Source organism: Tenrec ecaudatus, chromosome 14 (genome assembly GCF_050624435.1).
Source record: "Tenrec ecaudatus isolate mTenEca1 chromosome 14, mTenEca1.hap1, whole genome shotgun sequence".
NCBI lineage: Eukaryota > Metazoa > Chordata > Mammalia > Afrosoricida > Tenrecidae > Tenrec > Tenrec ecaudatus.
In genome coordinates this window covers 106,665,365-106,679,546 of record NC_134543.1, presented here as the reverse complement: position 1 = coordinate 106,679,546, position 14,182 = coordinate 106,665,365, and the positions used below count along the sequence as shown (strand labels likewise).

The 14,182-nt window shown below is 48.4% G+C and overlaps 1 pseudogene; it reads left to right on the top strand.

Moving 5' to 3' along the window:
• The first annotated feature begins 8,992 nt into the window (after positions 1–8,992).
• Positions 8,993–10,631, top strand: LOC142425672 (aspartate aminotransferase, cytoplasmic pseudogene; annotated as a pseudogene).
• The last annotated feature ends 3,551 nt before the right edge of the window (positions 10,632–14,182 follow it).

Here is a 14,182-nt window from a genome sequence, read left to right as displayed (position 1 = left end):
TCGTGTACTTACTAGGTACTGGTGTATCATGTACTTACTAGGTACTGGTGTATCATGTACTTACTAGGTACTGTATGTATCATGTACTTACTAGGTACTGGTGTATCGTGTACTTACTAGGTACTGGTGTATCGTGTACTTACTAGGTACTGATGTATCGTGTACTTACTAGGTACTGGTGTATCGTGTACTTACTAGGTACTGGTGTAGCGTGTACTTACTAGGTACTGTATGTATTGTGTACTTACTAGGTACTGGTGTTTTTCATGTGTTGCCTCATTGACGCTTTACAGAAGGCAGGTATAAATAATTGTGTCCACTTTAGAAATCCTGAAGCTGTGCTTTTAAGCTGCCTAAACCCACGGCCATGAAGTTGATTCCAACTCATATTGACTCTGCTGAACAGACAAGAACTGTTCCATAGAGTTTACACAGCTCTAAATCTTTTTATTGCAAAGCCGTTTATTTTATGACATAACCCATTTATAAAGTCAGATCAATACATTGGCATGTTAGGGGAAACCACTTCTTCACACAGTTCCATTGTCTCCCCAACAAGAGTGGGAAGAGGATTCCACCAGGTTGTCAGAACAGTTGCTTTTTATTCAATTGATTCCCACTCGTGTGGAATCAAGGTGGCGCGGCAGGTGCTTACATTTTGGGAAGAGGTGGGCAGCAACCTACACTATCATCATTGGTTGATATGGAACCTACACAACATCTTGGTTGATACGGAACAGCAGGGAAAGTCATTTCAAAATGCCACTCACTGCCACACCCACCCTGCCCCTCCAGGTCCTGCCTGCCTTTCCCACCCATCATCTGGAGCTGCCCCAGCCCTTAGCAGAGTCCATCTACCTGGAAAGTAACAAGGTGGACACGGGAAGCCGCCAGGCATCTCAACTCTAACCTTCCCGGTTCAATAATCTGGGACAGGGCAAGGGACCAGGATGAAAACCAGGTGAGGGTGTTTAAGGACGGCTCGAGAGAAACAAATGAAGTTAAAAATTGTTAAAGTGCGACCAGGGGAAACAGTTTGATTTGGTGTTCTGAAACCAGGTCACTATTGGCTTTCACCAGGACTGCAATCCAGATTTTACCACTCCAAATTAATTCACCTTGTAGGGTGCCTCTAGACCAAAAGCGAATGCTTCTATTTGCCCGTCAAGAGAATAATGAGCCAAAAAATCAAGACATCTCTCCCCTAAATAAAATGATTCTCGGGATCTGGCATTGGCCATTGATAACTTGGTGTGAATGGAAGTCATTGTAGAATCGCATGAGAGATCTTGTCCCCAAATGAGAAAAGCAAATAAAGATTCCCTAAAGGGGATTTTCTACTATCTCAAAGATCACACTGCCCTTGCCAGCCTTGCCACTACGATCTTGGCGCATGCTCTCAGGCCATGCGTTCGGGTTAAATGACGACCGGTGCGCTCACACTCGGTGGCAAGGAAACACTTTGGACAGGGACAGAGCATGGATTGGTCCTGCAGTGCAAGAATCTCTCGCATCCCAGGTGCCTACCGCAGGATCTCTGAGAATTCAATTATTAATAGGACTGCAGTGTATGAACACCATTTTGTTGTGATTAGCTTTCACTTTAATTTAAATTTCGCTCAAGCCACAAGGGAGCAAAAGAGCAGTCTCATGGAATAAACGAGTCGGTCTCAGTTTTATTTTTCATGTTTGCAAGCCAGGATTATCGGCGAATCTTATCAGTCAGGCAGCAAATTACCAAGGACTGCATTAAAAGTGTGTAGAGTCATTTTCATTTTTGAAAGATTCAAGCCTATAAATAATTAAATGCATTCGACATCTGTTATTTATGAGCTGAAATGACAGTTTTAATTTAGTTCTTCATTTAGCTGAGCCTGACGCACTGTGGCTCTAAAGGAAAACACAGGAAATATCTGAAAATGACATCTTTCGGAGCCGGCAGTGGCCATAGGTGCAAATGCAAGCCTGGTTATTTTCACTTCCCTTCAAGGCCTGTCAAGACACATGCCTGACCCCTGGTGTCCATCCTCCGGAATCCTGATTGGCTGACAGACCCGGCCCCTCTCTGTCAGCTTCCTGGTGCAATCAGGCAGCTGTAAGCATTCTCTGGATTAATGATGCACATGGAACTAAGTCTATGGACCGCTTCTAGGAAATGTCCAGCGGTTCCCACTGCTGGCCCTTCTCTTCTTTCTCACACTAGAGAATGGCTGATGGTTGGGCTTGTCTGAACATGTGCAAATCCCCATGGAAAGGAAGAGGCAAGAACCAAACCCAGGAGGCATGGGTTAAGGGTCGAATGGTCAGCATTAAGCTGCGCTGCCGTCACTAATTGAAGTCAGCAGGGATGGTGTTTGGAAACAGAGCCTCCCTCACCACACACAGCTTCACAGCTGCCCACACATCAGGGTTACGCCCTGGGCTGAAGTTGCCCACACATCAGAGTTACGCCCTGGGCTGACGTAACCCCTAGACCGAGGGGCTGCAGTGAATCCTGAAGTGACCCTGGAGAATCCCATCCCCTTGGCCTCTGCCGGAGCTGCTGGAGGACAAGACTCATCTTCAGGCTGCTGAGAGGCAGGTCCTTGGATTGAGCACACCGGGCCTTGGTCACGGGCTATAGCTTGGAAACGACTGCAATACTTAACGGCTGCACCTAGGGTCCAATAGGAAGATGTCTTTAGTTATCTAGACACCTATTTTTTTCTCTCTCAGACTGGGTGGGTTTGGAGTCATCTGCCTCGTGAAATTGTGCTTGGTGTTTGTGTCTCGTGTGTGCCAAGATGGAAGCCCTGGAAATCCTGAGGCAGAGGCCAGTCCAGTGTTCGGTGGATTCCGAACTGCTTGGAGGAGGCCTGGTTCAAGTTGGGCTGCTACCCCCGGGGTCAGCAGCGTGGCAAAAACACCAATTGCTCCCTGGGGGGAAGATGAGCCTTTCTGCTCCCATGAACAGGGACGGTCTTAGAAGCCCGAGTTCTTCTCTGCCCTAGAGTTGGCATTAACTCTATGGCCATGAATTTGAGTGAGTGAGAACTCTTTGACATTGAAGGTTGGGCAGCTAACCACAAGGTAAGGGGGGCCAAGCTGCTCCCAGGGGGAAACAGTTGGTCTTAGAAACCCTCAAGGAGTCTAGGCGTGTTGGCATCAGCTTGATGGCAGTGGGTTGAGAACTGCTCGGACAGCTCACGTGGAGGTAGCTTTCAGGATGATCTGTAGCCACATTCCATTCAAAAGAAAGGAGGGCCAATGTGTCTGTCTTGATCTAATTTCCCATATAAAAACTATAGAGTGGGGAGCAAACCAACCCGTAGCAGACACAAGGCACGCAGTGACAACAGTCCTGAACCTCTACTCCTGCATCTTTTCAAACCCTGAACTGGGCCACGTTACCCATTCTCGGGTCTTGGGGCTGACCCCATCGTCACAGAAATAGAAAAACCACTGAAGCTCTGGGATCACAAGTCTGGACTGGACTGGAATAGAAATGGCTCCTGCCCCAACATCACAGCCCAGATCCAATGCAGTATTCCTTCTTACCTTGTTTCTCACAACAAAACCTTGCCTTACCCACCAGCCTTCTCTACCTGGTCTCCATTGTCCCCGTGACTGTGGAATCCTTGCCTCCACCTCCTCTGCTGCCTCTGGGATTTGGGGTCAGGGCCTCGCCCAACCATCTGTACTCATTCCCCCGAAACTAGTTTTTTCTCCTTCGATCCAGTGTCAATATGTAGGTCAAACTCTGTGATGGAGCCAACCTGGATGCCTGCCTTCTAGAGGCTCCTGGGCACCACACCCAGCCCACGGGCAGTCACAGCTTCACTGGCCTCTGCAGAAACTCCCCAGGCTCTGGGGTCTGCCCTCCCTCTGCTTGTTGTCCCCCTTTCTCCTCCCTAGCCTCATGAAGCTTCCTCACCCCATCTCTGGGGTTAGTCCGCTCTCTAAACGGTGTCCCAGATTTGCAAAGGACGCATTCGGCTTTTCTCTCCGTTCCTATCGAATGAGCCTGATTGACAGCTTTTCGGGTTTTTTTTTTTTTTTACTTACCCAGCCGCTAATCCTGCTCCTCGCCCAACTCTGTATTCCCCTGCTCAAATTAATCTAGCAGAAGCCGATTTGGCTTGTAATGTGAGGTTAATTACAGAAGTGATAACATTTCTAAATAAAAATGAGCTCCTTGATTTTAAAGATCTAAATTAAAATAAAAGCAGAAGGCAATCATTCTTGGGTACCAACCGCTGCCCCAGCCCCCAGTGCTTGCCACCACTTCTGCCTGCGGAACTTCTCCTTTTCAGCGGGAATGAAACCCCTCCCCGAGGACCGCCTGCCCACCTCACAGGTCCCTGCGCGCCCAAGGGCCGGTGCTGGGCTGCACATTCGCCTGTGGTTATCAAGCGACTCTCAGTCGTTTTCTCTCTGAGCCCACGATTGGTGGGTGAAGACTGGGGGGGACCGTGGAGCGTGCGTGTGAATAGAGGCTCTCCGCTCACAATGCGTGTTCCCCACAATGCCCTGCTGTGTTCCAGATGGCCCGCGAGCACAGAATTCCAATAGCTGCACCAGCGGGCAGTGCAAGTGCAAGGTCAGCGGGATGCACCTAGGATGGAGTAAGCAGGGTCCCTGGCAGCCCGAGAGCCTGCACTTCTCGCTGGAACTAAGCACGCTTCCAGCCCAGCAAGAAGGGTGTGGTATGCTACGCATCTCGGATGGCCAAGGAATTCTATCCTACTTCTTCTTTCTGCCTTGTGTGGCTACCAGCTGCCGCCCACCACGTACCCTGCAACTGTGCCAGGAAAGAGAACGGAAAGAGGGGTAACGCGGCTCCTTTTCCTTCCATCTCCTCCTGATGCTTGCTCAAAGGCGGGCCAGAAGTGAAATAAAAACAATTGAGTTCTTCCGGGCAGTATTTCCACTATTCTGGTAAAAACAAGTCAGGAGCCTAGGGAGGGGCATCATATGAACCCACCAGCCGTGGGCTGCTAACTGAGATGTTGGGACTCACCTGCTGGAGGGAGGAACAGGTGGCCATCTTCTCCCATCAGGAGGTACAACCTCGGACGCCCCTGGAGAAATTCTCTGTCCCACAAGGTCACGATGGCTTGTAATTAATGCCACCGCAGAGGCTATGTTGGTACAAGCTATGAAATTTGAATCATGTGACATTAATGATTCTACATACAGTTCAAATGACCTTATATTTGTATTCCTAAAGACATGGGGGAGGGGGCTTATATTTCACTATTTTCAAAGGCACTTTTTCCTGGTTTTTGAACAAGGTGCCCACGTGCTTCATTGCTCACAAGGTCTTGTAAATTGTGGAGCCAGGAGCAGGCATATCGGGTGAGCTGAGAGTACCCTGCAGCGCAGCCCAGACGGGCAGGGGCGCAGCCCAGGAGTCACCTGCTTCTCCACGGCCAAATCGCTGCGTGATCTCTGTATCTGCTTTGCTCCTGGGTTTCCAACACTGGTCTGATGGACTGACCTTGAGCCATTACATGGCTGGCTTAACATGGCACAACCTTGGCCTCTGCCTTCTAACCTTAAGACCATGGACACCAAACAAACAAGCAAAGCCCAAACTCACGGCCATCGAGTTGATGCTGACTCATAGTGATGCTTTACGATTGGGTAGCACTGCCCCTGTGCGTTTCCGAGATTGTAACTCTTTACTGGTGTAAAAGGCCCTGTCTTTCTCCCAGGGAGTGGCTGATGGTTGCGAACTGCAGAACTTGCTGTTAGCAGCCCAATGCATAACCACTACGCCACCAAAGGTCCTTGAGGCCATTGATGCCAGAGGCTAGAAATCCATACACTTCTCCGTCTCTTGGTGGTGCTGGTTGCCATCAAGATCATGCCAACGCACCATGCCCATACGTGCAACCGAAGAAAACCTAACCCAACCTTGAATCTTCTCCCCAGTGCTGATTTCCTTGAAGCTAGGGTTGTGGCCACTGTGTATGTAACTGCCTTCCGACACAGGGGAACACACTCTATCAGACAACACTCTGTTGTGATCCTTAAGGTTCTCATTGGTGAATTTCCCAGATCCCCAGGCCTTTCCACCTAGTCTTAGTCTCCAAACCATACTAATACCTTTCCCGCCAGGAATGCCCTGGGGTGCTGAAATACCATCCACATCATTCCCAGCATCTTAGCAACACACCAGCAGCGCAGTGTGACAAACTGACAGTGGTGGTTTCCATTTCTGCGCACCAGAAGGTCCCTACCTCTCAATGTTCATCCCCATCCTCCACTCTGCCAGCCTCGCTCTGCAGCCTGGCCTCCCCTAGCAGCTTTATCTCTCACCGGTGTCCTGGTCCAAGCAGGACCCCATGAGACCTCCTTGGTGGTTCAACCCCTCTCTGGGGCTCCCTATCACTGGGTGGTCTGTTGCTGGTACTTGCTGGCTCTCTGTCGAAGTGCCAACCCGCATGGATGACCAGAGAGCGGGGAAACTGGGGACAATGCGTATTTGGGCCCAGGACTGTGGCAGAAAGGTGGAAGCCCTGCCCCGGGAAAGTGCACTCATGCCCATGAAATGTTGCTGGCTGTCTTGGACTGGGACAATAGTTCATCCCTCACTACTGTGTGTAATTCTTGGTGCTCCCTCACCAGAACCCCGATGGCTCTATGGGTTGGGCATTGGGCTGCTAACCACGAAGTTGGTGTTCAAACCCTCCAGCCCCTCCACAAGAGAAAGAGGGGGTTGTCTGCTCCTATCAATGCACACGTTCTCAGAAACTCTGTATCGGGGTACTCTTGGGTGGAATCAACTCAAATGCAGTGGCTCTGGTTTGGGGCTTGTGGGCATCCTTTCAGTGGCCAGACACTATGCTGCTCAGGGCACAGGCTGGGGCCAGGGTGTGGCGGATGGGCAGCTTATAAGTAAACGTGTGCAGCTGGCGGTTGAAAAATGCTTGCAGTGGGACAAATACTTTGACAAATATGTTAAGACATAAACACAAACTGATCACAACACTCTCTCTTGTTCAGATTTCCCATTTATGTATTATTCATTTCTTTATAAAATGTTTTATCAAAGTGTGGTGATTTCTTAACTGGGTAAGCTACCGGATCCTTTTCAGGATCCTGGTCCTTAATTTAAAGCTTCCTGTTCCAGAACTTTCAGGCGAGTGATTTGAAAGTGAAATGTCTTTCATCTTATCACTTGGGTATCCTTTTCTCTCTCTCTCTCTCTCTCTCTCTCTCTCTCTCTCTCTCTCTCTCTCTCTCTCTCTTTCTCTCCATCCCATTTCCCCCTCTTTTGTCTTGCTTCAGCATCCCTTCCCTCCTCTTTCAGCTTGCTCTGAGTGACTTTCATTAAAGGGACTGTTCTCAAGGTGTCTGGTCCAATTCCATGGCTAGGGATTATTGAAAGGGGGGAGTTGGCCAGCCCCCAAGGTAGTCCTTTCACTCAGCCTTCTCACACTTCCCAGGGAGCTTCAGATGAAAAACACACAACAATTCTCTATAGCAGCTCTCCTGCCCGCTTCTCCGTCTTATTTGAGGATGATTGGCTCCCAACCTACTTATAACATCCCATTTGATTTCTAGAAAAAGATTTTCCACGCTCTTCCATCCCTTTCTCACTGATTAAACCTTGCATCCTCACCTTCTGAGTAGAGAGTTTTGGGTCAGAAGACCCCACGTGGATGACTAGGAGTCCTGGCTATCCTGGCGTTGCTCAGCAGTGAGTCTGCAGTCCCAAACCCGAGCCACTTCTTGACATCAGTAATAGGTGGAGGCGGGTGGCCGGAGCCCAAGACTGAGTGCAGGGGCAAAGGTTGGCCACAGGGCAGGCTGCAGTCATGGCAGGCAGGTCTGGGGTCAGAAAGAGCCTTTGCTCCCAGAGCAGCACACCCCTCAGCAGTGCAGACTGCCCATCGGACGCAGCAAAGTGCTTCCTCCCACTTTTGTCCTGCAGCGGAAAACACTAACTGCCGTTATCAAAAAAAGGCTGCAAGGAGAGGAGTTGGTTTTGTTTGCTGTGGCTTTTGTCCCAACTCCTAAGGAAACTAAAACTCAGTGTCATCAAATGGATTCTGAGCCATGGCTACCCTTTGGACAGGATAGGAGTGCCCCATGGGATTTCTAAGGCTGCGAATCTGTATGGAAGCAGAGGAGGTCCTAGTGGGTTAGCAGTTGAACACTTAACCCTGGTGCCACTCAGACTCTTCCACAAACATATACAGATGTATGCATACACATACATAGATACATACATCGACATATGGGTTCTTTGTATCTCCATCTCTGTAACACTTCCCCCTCAGCTGTTTCTGTTTCTTTTCTTCCCATCTCTCCCATTCCTTGGGAAATAGTCACTGATTTTAATAGAACTGAAATGAACACTCTCTTAACTCTGAACGTGATCAGTGAAACAAGATAATTGGATTTGCAGTCACTGCAAAAAGTAAAACACCTCTATCAGGACCCACTATTAAAAATAAACAAATAAAGGTAAACTTACTATTGTATGCATATTTCACAGTAGGCAGGCAAGACACGCTCACAAGACACAAACACAGGCATGCGAGCACACACACCACGACACACAGACATACACACAATCACAAACAAACAAACGGAATATAATTGCCAGTTGAGCTTTAAGATTTTAGCTTTTGATTCTGATGTAGCCATCACCGCAGTCCTGGAGCCGTGTGATTGCATCCGAAGCGGTCCTCTGTGTTCAGTCTCTTCCCCCTCCAATTTATCCTTCACACAATCTCCAGGGTATCCCCAGACTTTCAGTCTGATTGTGGCGTCGATTAGCTGAGAAATTGTCCATGCTCGCCCAATGCTTAGCAACCCCTTTCTTCAGACATTCCTCAAGCCAGCTCTGACACGAGGATTTCTCCCCCAAGTTGGAGGGTAATTGGAGAGGCACTAAATTGCATCAGAGCAATTGATTTAAAAATTGAAAATTAGGCCAGACCAGCGGCGAGCTCCTGGCGCTCCGTGTGACCTCTGGACATACTCCGGTCCTCTAACGATGGCTCCTCCATGCGTCTTTGCCGAGGTGCCGCAGGCCCCGCCGGTGCATGTGTTTAAGCTCACCGCAGATTTCCGGGAGGATCCACACCCCCACAAGGTCAACCTAGGAGTGGGAGCGTATCACGCACGGGTGATTATCAGCCCTGGGTCCTGCCGGTGGGGAGGAAAGTGCAGCAGAGGATTGCAAGCGACAGCAGCCTGAACCATGAGTACCTGCCCATCCTGGGCCTGGCCGACTTCAGGACCCTTGCTTCCCCGCCTGGCCCTGGGGGATGACAGCCCAGCTCTCAAGGCAAATCGGGTGGGAGCCGTGCAGTCTTTTGGGGGAACAGGCGCCCTTCGAATCAGAGCCGAGTTCTTAGCGCGATGGTACAATGGCGTGAACAACAAGGACACGCCTGTCTACGTCTCCTCGCCAACCTGGGAGAATCATAATGTTGTGTTCGCCGCCGCTGGATTTAACGACATTCGATCCTGTCGCTACTGGGATGCGGAGAAGAGAGGCCTGGATCTCCAGGGGCTCCTGAATGATATGGAGAATGCTCCTGAGTTCTCCATCTTTGTCCTCCATGCCTGCGCACACAACCCAACTGGGACCGACCCAACTCCGGAGCAGCGGAAGCAGATTGCCACTGTCATGAAGCGCCGCTTTCTGTTCCCCTTGGCTTTGACTCAGCCTACCAGGGCTTTGTCTCTGGAGACCTGGAGAGAGAGGCCTGGGCTGTTCGCTACTTTGTGTCCGAAGACTTTGAGCTGTTCTGCGCGCAGTCCTTCTCCAAGAACTTCGGGCTCTGCAATGAGCGAGTGGGGAACCTGACGGTGGTGGGAAAAGAATCCGAGAGCATTGTCCGGGTCTTGTCCCAGATGGAGAAGATCGTGCGGATCACTTGGTCCAATCCGCCCGCCGCCCAGGGAGCTCGGATTGTGGCCTCTACCCTTTCGGACGCCGGGCTCTTTAAGGAATGGACAGGGAATGTGTCGACAATGGCCGAGCGGATTCTGACCATGACAACTGAACTCAGAGCGCGATTGGAAGCCCTCAAGACCCCTGGCACCTGGAATCTCATCACTGAGCAAATCAGGATGTTCAGTTTCACGGGCTTAAACCCCAAGCAAGTTGAATACATGATCAACGAGAAACACATCTACCTGCTGCCCAGTGGCCGGATCAACATGTGTGGTCTGACCACCAAGAATCTAGATTACGTGGCCACCTCGATCCATGAAGACATCACCAAAATCCAGTGAAGGAGCACCGCCCAAACCAGCACCACCAAAGTGGCCCCCGGGCATGTGTGTTCCCTGCCTGCACCAACCTAGTTGTACATAACCCATCGTAGAGACCACGGAAGCACTGCCTGGCTGCTGTGACTGCCCTGGAGAGACAGCCTCTTTTTAAAACTGGTCCCCCTGGGAGTGAGCACACATGAAGAGAAGAGGGGGCTGGGATTAGAGCCTTCAGGGAGGCCAGAGCAAACTCCTGTTTTTATTTAAAGAAGAATAAAGTATTTTGATTATGAGACTTAACTCTTGCCCCTCCCCACAGAAGCAGGACTGCTGCCCGTGTGACACGCTTGTGTGCTTCTCCTTGTCGTTGGACTCCGTACAAAGTCCAGCCCAAAGATCAAGTTGCTTGGAAGTAGCTCAGTGTGATTGTGGGTGTTGGCTGAGTCATTAAAAGTCATCATGACCCAAAAAAAAATGGAAAATTAGATGACTTAATTATGCCACCATCATTCCTGGGGATAAGAATTTATCACTAGCCATTTTTTTCTCATTAGGTCCCTCCCACTTTCTCCTTGTAACGATCAGCCTTCACCCTCCCTTACCGCCGTAAAATATCCTGCAATGACCATTGGGATACATATATCTGTTTGAGTCCCTGGTACCAAGTTTTTGGGTAGAGCTGGGAATGGAACTGCCGAGTCACATGGCAATTCTGAATTCCCTGGGTAAAAATGGCTCATATTCCCTGCTACCAACTCAGGTGGTGGGTGGTTTGAGTACACCTAAAGGAACCTACTCCTACTCCTGCTAACTCAGTCACTGAAAACGTTAAAGACACAATTTAATGCTGGCATACATGGAGTCATCAGCAACTGTAATCAATTCTATAGCAACTGTTGATGGTCATTCCGTGCTTAATTCTTTTTTAAATTGTGGTGCAACTGTGAGTCCCAGTGGCACAATCCATGAGCATTTAGCTCCTAACCAAAAGGTTGGTGGTTTGAACCCACCCAACAGATCCTCAAAGAAAGACTTGCTTCTCTGCTTCCATGAGAATTACAGCCACTAAGCTGATTCCATGGGCTCAAATATAGAGAAAATGTTTTGAAGATGGTAATGGCAACAAATGTACAAATGTGCTTGACACAATGGATGGATGGATGGATGGATGGATGGATGGATGGATGGATGGATGGATTGCAGTAAGAGCTGCAAGAGCCTCCAATAAAATTATTTTTTTAATTACGGCCAACAGAACCTGATGGATAGAAAGTCTGCCTACTGACACATGCATGACCACCGTGAAACATACACAACCACCACCTCCTAAAGTGCTTTATGCACACTTCATAAGAACCACCTCAAAAAAGGACACCTCACGTCATCTGAGGTCACTCCTTCAAGAAGAGGGGAAGGGAGAAGACCACCCTCTTGATGCTGTGCAGCATTGAGACAAGGCTGTGACAAAGCAACAGGCCCTCCACAGGATGAGAGGAGAACCTTACAGGAACATCAAGTTCAGACCGGGGGCGGGGGGGAGGCAGCTACAGTTCAGAGGAGGCACTGATGTTTCTGTAGGTGGGTATGGTGGGTCAGTGGGGAGGGGCAACCCCACCTTGATAAGGGATGCTAAGCAATAATTGTAGGGAATCTGAGGTGGGAGGAAAAAACAGTTTTATTCTCCCTGGAAAGACACTTCAAATATGTTTCTACTCAACTATCAGTGAACCTCACCCTGCCGTGGACTAAACACACTGACTTTACAAGGAACATGGCATCCCCCCCAAGAGCCACACCAGAAAGACTCGATGTGGAAGCCCGACCGAATGAACTAGGCCCTACCTCAAAACTACCTGTAGCCCTCGGACTTAGGACTGAAATTCCCTGATGGAAAAGGAAGCAAAGAATGGGAAATCGCAGTCGTTGGACCTGGGTCGGGACTCCTGGCTTAGTAGGTGTCCAATGAAAGGGGACACCATGTCACCATGTACTTAGTATCTCAATGCTCCCTTTGCATTAACATGACAGATAGTACTCTGATAAGCAAGGATCTGCCCTTGTAAAATATGTTACAGTACATTTTCCCAAACTCAATGCAAACAGAGCTCAATCGATTAAGAAATCGATCTGTATAAAACAAAAATTCAAGAATTTCAGCTTGCAATTGGAGGATACTCGCAGAAATGCCTCATATCAACAGCACCGTAAATTCTATGTCATTGGATAAATTACTGATGTTATCCATGCAATCACCTTACAGCCCAGGGAGATAATCAGCAATGTTTTTCTCTTTGTTTTGTTTTGTGTGTTGGCATGAGGGGGAATATTTGTTTTTGTTTTTTGTTGTTCATCTGTGTTTTTGCTTTTGTTTTTATGATAAGACAACTGCCCAGGTGCAGTGTAGCACCGATGAAACATACAACTTTCCTCTAGATCTTTAATGCTTCCTCCCCCCACTTTCAGGATCCAAATTCCACCTTACTAATCCAGCTAGACCAGAGGATGAACACAGATACAGATAAGAGTTGGAAACACTGCCCGGCTATCAAAAGATATAGCATCTGGGGTCTTAAAGGCTTGAAGGTAAACAAGCAGCCATCCAGTTCAGAAGCAACAAAGCCCACATGGAAGAAGCACACCAGCTTGTGTGATCACGAGGTGTTGAAGGGATGAGGTATCAGGCATCAAAAAACAAAAAATCATATCATTGAGAATGAGGGGCAGTGCAGATTGGGGACCCAAAGCCCAACTGTAGACAATAGGCATCCCCTTACAGAAGGGTCGTGGGGAGAAGATGAGCCAGTCAGGGTACAGTGTCACTCCAATGAAACATAAAACTTCCCACTACTTCCCGCCTTCCTCCATATCATGATCCCAATTCTACCTTACAAATCGGGCTAGACCAGGGGATGTACACTGGTACAGGGAATCCAGGACAGATGATCCTTTCAGGTCCAGTGATGAGGGTAGCCATACCAGGAGGGTAAATTGGAAAGGGGGAACCGATTACAAAATTATTTTTTTAAGCTGGAAACACAGGGAATCCAAGACAGATAAACCCCTCAGGACCAATAATGAGAGTAGTGATACCAGCAGGGTAAGGTAAAAGGGGGGGGGGAACTGATCACAAGGATCTACATATAACCCCTTCCCTCGGAGATAGACAATAGAAACGTGGGTGAAGGGAGACATCAGACAGTGTAAGACATGAAAAAAAATTATAAATTATCAATGGTTCATGAGGGAGAAAGGGTGGGGAGGAAGGGGAGAAAAACAAGGAGCTGATACCAAGGGGAAAATGTTTTGAGACTGATGATGGCAACAGATGTAAAATGTGCTTGGCACAATAGATGAATGGATGGATGGATTATGATAAGTTGTATGAGCCCCCAATAAAATGATTAAAAATATATTTATATATGACTGCCAAAGTAAATCTGAGTCATTCATAGCCCATGGACAAGCAGATGAATTCTGGGCTCCCACTTAATTCTAATTCCAATCCAAGAATAGTTATGAGGGAGTACCAAAAATATCCTGGAATGGCACTGGGTGAAGTAAAGCTTTCATAGTATGCCTTTTTCCCGCTAGGCGAGCATTGAGCAACTAGCTCTGGGTTAGTGCACCCAGTGGCATTACCTGGGAAGTTTCTCTCTGGTCACAGTGAATTTTTCATAAAAGCAGTTTCTCTCAAACCTCGTTTTCTATGATAGCCGATTTAAGAGAAGAGGGTATGGATATGAAATGTAGTTTCCTGCTTAGGAAAAATGCCACAGAAACTGTTGTGATGTTGAACATAGCTTAAAAGGGCAGCACTATGGGAAAAACTCAAGTGTACAAATGGTTTTCTCATTTCAGAAAAGATTAAATGTCAACTGATGACAAACCTCATTCTGGATATCCATCCAAAGAGATGAAAATGTCAACTCAGTGCATTTGGAGTTCTTTCCACCAGGTCAGA